This window comes from Ptychodera flava, chromosome 22 (assembly GCF_041260155.1).
Source record: "Ptychodera flava strain L36383 chromosome 22, AS_Pfla_20210202, whole genome shotgun sequence".
NCBI classification, from domain to species: domain Eukaryota; kingdom Metazoa; phylum Hemichordata; class Enteropneusta; family Ptychoderidae; genus Ptychodera; species Ptychodera flava.
Genome location: NC_091949.1, coordinates 15837407 through 15847222, shown reverse-complemented (window position 1 = coordinate 15847222; position 9816 = coordinate 15837407).

The window sequence follows — 9816 nt, the reverse complement described above, 5'->3', positions numbered from 1 at the left end:
TGAAAAAAGTGAAGCTCGGCTACGGCAAAATCAGATGAGAGGTATATCTTTACATTCCAGTTCAAGGGAATATACTTGGCATATTAGAAAAGCTAGCCATGGTAAAACTAATCATTCATTTCAAAGGTATACTGGTTTTGTGCCCCATGACATTTATCATATATAAGAATCACAAATGCATACTCCGTCGTCTTATCTCACCCAACCCTGTAGCTCTTCCTCCCATTTCCATCAGCAAAGTTTTCACAAAAGTCTAATTTACTGAGGAGTTGTTGATCAGAGAACAAAATGAGATTAGGGTACCTCATAAAGATGAAAGGTGGCTCTCTACTCTGTCATAATTTTCAATTGACTACTGTACGCATACCCTGAGCGTAGAATCGGAGGTAGCGGAGTGCCCGCACACGACTGAATCTTGGTATGAGTTTAACCACCAACTCTTCGCTTGTGTAGTTGATAGCTTCTTCACAGACTTATTTTGAAAGGAAAAAACAACGTTCTTCTCCTGCATATTGACATTACGGTCGAAATTTTAAGTTTTATGATTTACGATCGAAAATTCTGAGCTGGCATGGCTATTTTATCAAGCGTTTTCTCATTCTAGCAACTTTTGGTGCTGGAAAAAAAATTATTGTGAGAGCCAACCATAGCTGCCAAAGAAAAAAATTTAGCATTTCAACTTCATATTAAAATTAGCTTCTGCTAGCAACAAGTTGGAGGCTGAAGGATATGGGTGTAAAATATGAGGCTTGTAAGTGTCGCATGAGTGAAATATACACATTCGAAGAGGAAAACAGTTTGAGAAAACAGTTTGGGTTTCTGAGGCGGCGTCGTCAACAAAAGTATTGTACCTAAATACCGAATCTGTTTGCGACAATAACAGTGGGGAACTGAAAACAACACACACAACAATGGAACGAATTTGACATTACTCAGTAATTTTATTGCAGAATCTGATAGATATAGTAATGTTTAAAATTTGAAGTAATGTACTTGTCCTAAAATTACGACATTTGATTAAAGTTTACACAAAAAATACAAAACATCGAATGATACAGAAATAAATAGATAAATAAATAAAAATTTTACAAATGACTGACATATGTCCCGGAGGCCTTCATATACGCCGTTGATGGCGTCCTCCTCTGCAACGTCACTGGCGTCGCTCTTTTCTGACTTCTTTCTCAAGTTCGTCAAGTTTACATTTGAGTTCTTGTTTCTCTTTCTCTGAGTCTGCAATTGTTTTCTCTAAACGTCTTTTGTTTTTCCTCAGAGAGAAAGCCTCCATGTCGGCTTTCTTATACTTCGCAAGTTTTTCTCCAGTTCTTTTCTCTTCTCTTCCAGAATCTCCACTTTGAGTTCGAACTCAAATTTCTCCTTTTCGATGGTGTCTGCATTATTTTCAGTGAACTTTAATTCACTTTTAACGTCACTCAGTTCACGTGACATATCGTCTTTGAGTGCCTCTACCTGACTGATAGTTTTGAGTTGGTGCTCACTTGCCGTTCCAAGGAAATGATCTTTTCGTGAAGTTTGTGCCTTTCCTCACTCAATGAATTCAACTGATCAATATGGTTGTTTTCCGATTGCTCCAACTGTTTATTCAGTTCGTTGTTTTCTTGGACGATTTCTTGAACTCGTGTCGTCATTTCACGGAACATCATCCTCAGTTCGTCCATTTCACTGCGACCGTAAACACTCTGCTTCTTCGATTGTGTTCGTTTCTTACGAAACAAACAGCGAGTCGCTTTCTTTTTCAAGTGTGTGTTTTCGGTCAAAATTTCCTCGAAACGGAAGGCGACGTCGTTTAAAGCTTTGTGGAACATGTCCACATCCCAATCACTGGTTCTGAAAAGGATTAAAACCGAAATAGAAATATTTATTGTGATAAATCAAATTTATGTAAGCTTTTCGCATTTTAGTGTTACGCAAATATACTGTCGACTTGACTTGCCGAATTGCATCACTACCATGGCCTTGAACAGTTTGAATGAATCAGAGACACATATTTACTTACCCGTTTTGGATACTTTCGTTTTTACGTTTCTTTTCTGGGCAGAGCCGCTCTCTGACGTTAGACGTAGCGTTGCCCATTGTTATGAAGAGTGAGTTTCGCAATAATCGGCGAAAATGACAGTAAGAACAAAGAGAGGCACTTCAGCACAAGGTGTATAGACAATGACGACTTGTTCTACAAACAATACCACAACGCTTGTTGTTTGGCACACGCTGCGTTCCATTTTCAGAATCAGTGTGTCACGTGACTTGTACTTCGATCCAATCACAAGCCAGTTAGCCTTCATTGCTTATCAGAACATTAACAACTTCATCAAAACATTAATAAAGTGGTAATGAGTCGCGTTTCAAATAAAATTCTTTCGATCGATTAATAATTTTTTATGTGAAATTAAATTTAAAATGTCAACCTCAAATTTCAAAGAAACAGAATTTGACAAAAAGTAAAGTAGAATCGCATAGTGTGCTATTCGCAAGTCCATGCGTTCTATCAGCCAACCCTCGTGCATCCTCACATACACACGACAGCGTTAAACACCAAACACGGTGCGTGACTATTATCTGATTCTGGAGACAAGTGAAATCCATGAAACTTGAATCAAGAATTTTTCAAAGCTTTTAACAGTACTGCTCAGAATGCTTCATTATTGTAAAGCAAGTTGATTACGATTTATATTGTTGTATATTCACTATAAGGTGGACTAGAAAGCCGTCGCTGGTGGCGGGATTGTCCTTTATCCTTAAAGGTATACAGTCACCTGTAATCTAAATATGCCCATATATGGTCAAAGGGGCGTTCCTTTGTATTCAAAATGTCCATGTGAGGGCGCTGTTTTTTAAAGCGGCCACCCGCTTAAAATCTGTGATTGGTTAGATTTTCTCTTTCCATGGTAACTGTGGCAAAATTGGAACAGGTGACAGTGTACCTTTAACATGTACCTTTATTGCATATGACGAAATTTTCAGAATTATTAATCCCAACATCATAAAAGACTTTAATTTACACAACATCACACGTTTACGTTTATATAGAGATCTTAAAATTATCGACAATAACAAAGAGGATAGAGACTTCTATCAAGATAATAATTAAATTTCGTGCAACATTTCGTATCAGCGAATTCTGTTGTCATAATTGGCCTAAGGCCCACGGTGATTGTATTCGTCTTTCAGAGAATCCATTCATTTTCTATTACCTTTTCATCTCGTAAATGCACATTGCATGTCAATTTTCAACTGCAAGCGGTAATTAGCGTAGGTATCGGTGTCTCGTTTGCGTCCGCGTAAGTAAAGTATTTCAACTCTAAGTCCTGGCTTTCTCTATTCGAAATGGTTATCACTTTTTCATAGTAAGCTTAGTATACAGACAGTATCACAAAAACATCTCGTCCGATATAAACTTGGTTCAAGTCGATAATATTGTGAAAAATAAAATTATTTCAGCAAGGTTTTTAGACATTAATATTATTTTGTATTCGAAATATTTTGACTGAGATCCTACGCGTCTTCATACTGCGTAGTAAAAGCGCCGGGTAGTGGATTCACGCATTGTGGATTTGCGCATGCGTGGAGTGAACACGTTCGATCGGCACTAAGTTTCTGTAGCAAGTTTCTCTTGGGATCGCGATAATCTTGCGATAACTTGACCGACTACATCGCTGTCAGAAAGACAGTCGCGTTTACTTTGCTACATCAAGTTCACTAATTAGTGTTTATTCACGGACCTGTATCATGTCTACGTCTAATAGTCTACTGGTAAGCTCAGTAACCTGAGGACCAGCAACTGTAACGTTTTGGTGATTTTTGCTCTATTTTAGTTTTTAAAGTCAACCACAACTTCATGTTCTACTCCAAAAAGCACACAGCATCTGCGGCATTGAGCTTGTCACCCCAGCGTGTACAAGTTTAATATGCATTGGTACTGTGTTGACAAGAATTTAACTGTAAAACGATAGAAGTGCATTGTACACGTATAGACGCCGTGATGACTGACTAATAAGCATGTGTTTAATTATACATACCTTGGGGGTATAACAAAAGGGTACTGCAAGCAATATTCGTCCAGTAGAAGTTATGAACATAATCAACAAGATGCTTCACAGAACCCTCCTGAATGAAATAGTTCCCAATTCAATATGTTGTGTAAGAGCTTTGTGCGCTACCAAAATGATTGGTCTAGCCACAGTCCCTCCACCAAAGGGACTGTGGTCTAGCAATGCGTCAGAGCCAAAATTGCTGAAGTGCCTTGACATGATGAAATTCGTCGACAACATAGATATCCAAAAAATGCACATACTTTCACAGTTTTCAGTTTTTAAATTGTAAAGTCAGTTCGCGAGTCATTTTTATCAGCAACATATCTCACTAAATGGTTATCCCGCCTGAAATATAAAGTAAGTTGACTACAAATTTGCATATGGTATAACGATATTAAAACCGTTTTACAGAATTTGCTTGGAGACCATGACATGATTAGGCTACATGTAAGCCATTAAGGCCCATGATTGCTGTGTATTTTGTCTCTAATTTACAGAAATAGAATAAATTCGGATTGGTGAGTAAAAAAACGATTCAGTACTTTCGATAGGATTTTCTGACTCGATGTGCGGTGTTAGATGTTCGTTGTCTGCTCGCAAAGTGATTCTTTTTCACCCTGGAGTGCGGCGACAAAACGTTATGGGACGCCACACTGTTTGATTGACAATCTTGTGAGACGAAAGTTGCAATTTGTGAACCACTCACAGACCTTGTTGTTGATGAACTTCCCCCCCCCCCCCCGGAAAGGGCCAATCATGGCGCAGGTTTTAGAGAAGACAATCAACCCGAGGGATATGGGAGAGGGCTTTATTTTTAAAATATCATCCAATGATAGTTTGGATTTATTTTATAGACATTCTGAAGAAAAGTCATTCATTGATGCCAAGTCACAACTTTGAACAAAGCCAGAGCCCGGGGATGTCTGAGTACGATCACCTCCACAATATTTACCCAGAGACCGGCGTTGGCGTTGATAGATCATACCATGTAAAGTTTTCTTACTACTATCTCGCATAACTTTTTTGCGGATATTTTGTTAATCACACATTTCCAATCGCGTAAATAAAGAGCTTAGGCTCCATACACTGAGAATAAACCAAGGGACGGACTACGTCGCATCAGAACATTTTCACGTCTGAAGTTATAGCATCTGATCAAGCCCATGTTGAGCAAAACTGTCCTCTATAATGACTAAACATTTCAACCTAACCTTTCAATAAAATTAAGGAGATAACTCATTTGATAACATTCTCCCATTGACTAGAGCTGGAGGAATAAAGGGGGATTCGAAAATTTTGGCAGAAGTAGGAGGGGGACTTGAAAGTTTTGCACTGTCTATAGGAAGGGGGCTGAATTATTTTTGTTTCCCCTTTACGTTTACCAATTCCAAGGTTTGTCAGGTAATTCGATGAAAAATTAACATTTAAATGTCATCAAATTGTTCTAATGTTAGCAATAATTAGACAAAATCTAGAACAATTTTGTCACATTTCATAACTTTATCTCAAAAAAATCTAAACATGTATGATTTTTCGTAAGAAAAACCCAAACAAGTGAGCCTAGTAGCATTGCAGAAGCTTTAGCTGTTGATATTTTGCAATATTTCTATACAATACCGTATATCAAATACTGATTCTTACTGTCTCCCTACAGAGAGCTGTAACACACACCAGTTTGTCGACAAAGCTTGTATCATTGACAAATGACTTTCTGGACTCTAATTCAATTATCATCCAATGCATATTTATAGATACACGTACACATACAGTACACATACGCAGGCTATGTTGGCAAGCTGGATACTGGACAGTTCAACATGCTGTAGGGAGTAGAACAAGAACACAGTTGTATAAACTGAACAAAAATATTGTCAAAATAATCAAAGTTAATACAGCTACTGCCTTGCTACTGCAGTGTCACTGTCACTGCATACCGGCAGTGACAGAGATAGCTCTGACTCTGATGTAGTTGAAGAAAAGTTTGGGTCAAATGACGCTTATGACTGTTAAATATACTTGAACATAAGATCAGACCAGAGAACAACACATTATGTGGAAGACCAGGAAACTTTTAAGTTATCAGGGCTTTTGAAATCTGGCATATGAGAATAAACAAATAGAAAAGAAAAAATGATCTCCCGATGCTTGATTTTCTAAATTTTCACATTCTCATAATAAAATAACACAAAAGTAAAACTTTGAACAGTAAGACTCTAATTTAAACGTAAAAATGTGTGACTGGATGGAGTTATTTGTTTTCTACCAAATTTGCCATTATTACACTTAAATTTTAAGAAATTGAAAAGTTTAATTATGGAATATTTTAACCTTCCAGTATTGTCAACTTTTAGCAGCATCTAAGTCATATATGTCTTGAACTTTTGAAAAATAATTTTTCAAATAAGACAATAACAATAATGATAAGATTTCAAATAAGATTTCAATCAATCTTCAGTAGGTCACCGTGCCTCAGTTTTTCACTATTTGCTGAAGTGCAGCAAGGAATTCACAAGTTGCATACTCTCTCATGATCATCATTTTGGTTCTCTTCTACGGGTTACATTGGCCTGCATGGCCAGAGTTTTGGCTTACACTGATAAAGCCAAAGTCCAATGATGCATTTATAAGACATTTTTCTTTCAACGTCCGCTGGGCAGACAATTTGTTTTCCTATATATTGCCAGCAACAATTCTTCAGCACCACCCCAAGATATCAAATAGTCCACCCCAAAGGATTGATAGGGCGCTGTCGCTGAGCCGATGACAGGAAATACCAATGTCCATGAATTTCTGCAAAAACACCACTGAGGGCGCTAGTTTCACCACCAACGAAATTCCACAGACTTGCCTTGCCAAATTCAACAGCATGTCAAGCTGACAACGACCCTATATAAGCTTACTTGTCGAGAGGATTCATGCCGCAGAGTGTTTCCAAATAGAAAAAAAATGACAATTCATACGAGACGTGCATTTGGACTGATTCAACTTTCCTAAGGACGCCAGTGACGTCATGGTGTCAGCTGGAGTTATTTATATTTAAATAGGCAGTTTTGCGTTCTGTGGCGTTAAAAGTGGATCTGGCGACCAGTTGGAGTATCGACGAAAGCAAAAAAAAGAGGTCGAGATGATAGACTAATACTCCTGCAAAAGAGACAAAACACTGAAGTGGTATGGTGACCGTCGTATACGTCAACATTGTACGAAACACCAGGAAATAAATGACTTCTGACGCAAACGCACTGCCAGTTCCAGGTATGAAAATACAGATATAGGGTTGACCACGCGGCGAACGAAGCCCGGGATATAAAGTACAAAGAATGCGTTAAAAGGCCTGTTTATTATTCGCATGTCGTGTCCGGATATAATTTGAAAAATTGAATATAAAGTTTGTAATGATTGTGCCTTCCAAACGGGTAAGCCTTAAGCGCCACGTGCCGCGAGCCAAAGTTCACGATGCACGATAGCATGTTATTGTCAAGCTAGAAATAGGTGCATTTTCACTCCAATTTAATTGATTGATGTATTTCATGGATAAATCAACATTCGGGCTTCAACGCCGCCTTCTAAATCACAGTCGTTTGGTGGGCTATTCAGCTCTGGGACTATTCGCCCCATAGACGAGTGTACAGAAGCGAGAAACACCTCACTGAGGAGGTTTCTCACTTCTGTACACTCGTCTATGGGGCGAATAGTCCCAGAGCTGAATAGCCCACCAACGACTGTGTTCTAAATGCATGAACTGGTGACATGCCAATGTGTGTTTAGGAATTCTACATGTCATCAAGGGGTATGTGCAGAAAGGGACTTGAGAGAATTATAGGGAGGGATCGAGGGCAAGTATTTTTCAAAATCACACTGCGCGTAAAATTGTAACATTAAAAATTGGTCAATCAAAATTCTGTACATTCACTTTATAGACCATATTGCCAAGTTGCTACAATGCAAATATCATGGTCTTAAGCCATGATAATATTAAGAAGATTTTTACAATATTATTTTTGAGAATTTATGACCTTTGACCTGCCCTATCCCCCTCTGCAACTAAGCTGTGGCTGGTACCAACGTAAAGTTGGCGTCATCCTCATCCTCATCCTCATCCTCAGGGGTCACGCGAAAATGAGGATGAGGATGACGCTACAGCGTCAGCTTCACCGGCGTCAGATCCGATTATTCCCGAATGCGTGTGGATCGAATGATAAATGTAAAAACGACTTTAAAAATGTGCTCCAAGTTTCATATCACTGTAAATGTTAATCAAAATACAGTGGGGTATGTATTTCATAATATTTAGTAACCTCTCCTCTTAATATCCGTTTCCCACAATGTAGTTATAACGCAACATTCTTAGCCCTTAATTTCCTTAAAGTTCAAAGGTTGTATGTTTAATACTTTGACTTTTCAGGCCTCAAGTCATAGTTATACCAGTTAATTGTTTTATATGTCCTCTGAATAATTAGGGCTTTTATATAGCCTCTCATGGTGGCGATTTTTAAACATTTCGGACCACGTATACATTTTTTGCACCAATTTTGGAAAATCTTGACGCAGAGGTGAGAGGATACCAACAAACACATCCACGGATCCATGGACTGAAAATTACGAACATTTCCAAAAAACTGGTCTGTATGAGACATTCTAACGATAAAATATTACGTGCGAACCAGTTTTAACGATTCAAAAGAAAGTTGAGAAAGAATGGAGTTGTTATTTCTTAAGTTTTGGGCGAATTTTATCATTTATCCGTCATCGGGTAGCGCAACTTCGGCAATCTTCGGATACGACGCTGAAGCTGACGCTGAGTAGCGTCATTTTCAGCGTCAGCTAGAAAGGTCACCTGAGGCTGAGGATGAGGATGAGGATGACGCCAACTTTACATTGGTGTGGCTGGTGTCTATCGAACTGCGACTGGTATGGGACACTGACCTTCGACCCTCAAATCATCCTGTACCTCACTAATTATGCACATCTATAAATTATAGGCTAGCTAACAGAGGTAGTCTGAAGTTTAGTGGACAGAGATGATTATGTTAACTAAAATCTCTGCCAAAATGTCAAGCGACCAGGATGACATTTGATCTGATTTAACAAATATTCCGATAAATCAGTACCTACAAGTTCTACACAATTGATATTTATGGACATAAGGCAACCAATGATGCAACATCCTGTATCTTATTATTCTGCACATGTCTAATTCACGGCTAGCCAATATGGCTACAGGACTGATCTTTGCCTGACGGCCATCATGGGAGGAGAGATTACAGCAAAAATATTACGTGCAAGGATGACCTTTGACCTGAGTTTAACATATTTGCCAGTAAATTAGTGCAACAGCCTATATGTCAAATATATGTCAAATAAAATATTATTGAAGTTGACTATGGACGTACAGGGACGGTCAATCTTTGTTAAACATAACAATTGGGGAGAGTCACTTTTCTCAGCATCATTTTGAAAATTCGCCCTCCCTCCCTATAATTTTTTTCAGTCCCTAACCAGCCAGCACATGTTGAATTTGTGAACACACATATCGCAGGTCGGCAAAGTGAAAAACCCTGGCTAGTCTGGCCCTCTAGGTTGATGATCTAAAAATTTAAAGCGAATTTTAACACGTTGGAAATTCCCGCAGAGACTGAGTTTGGCGAAGCTACATTGTGCCTCAGCTGGCCCTGTCGCGACGCAAGGGATTGCTGCCAAAATCAAGCATTTTGCTTACCCTTGATTGATGATTACTTTTTGCCACTGAACACAGAATATAGTTTGT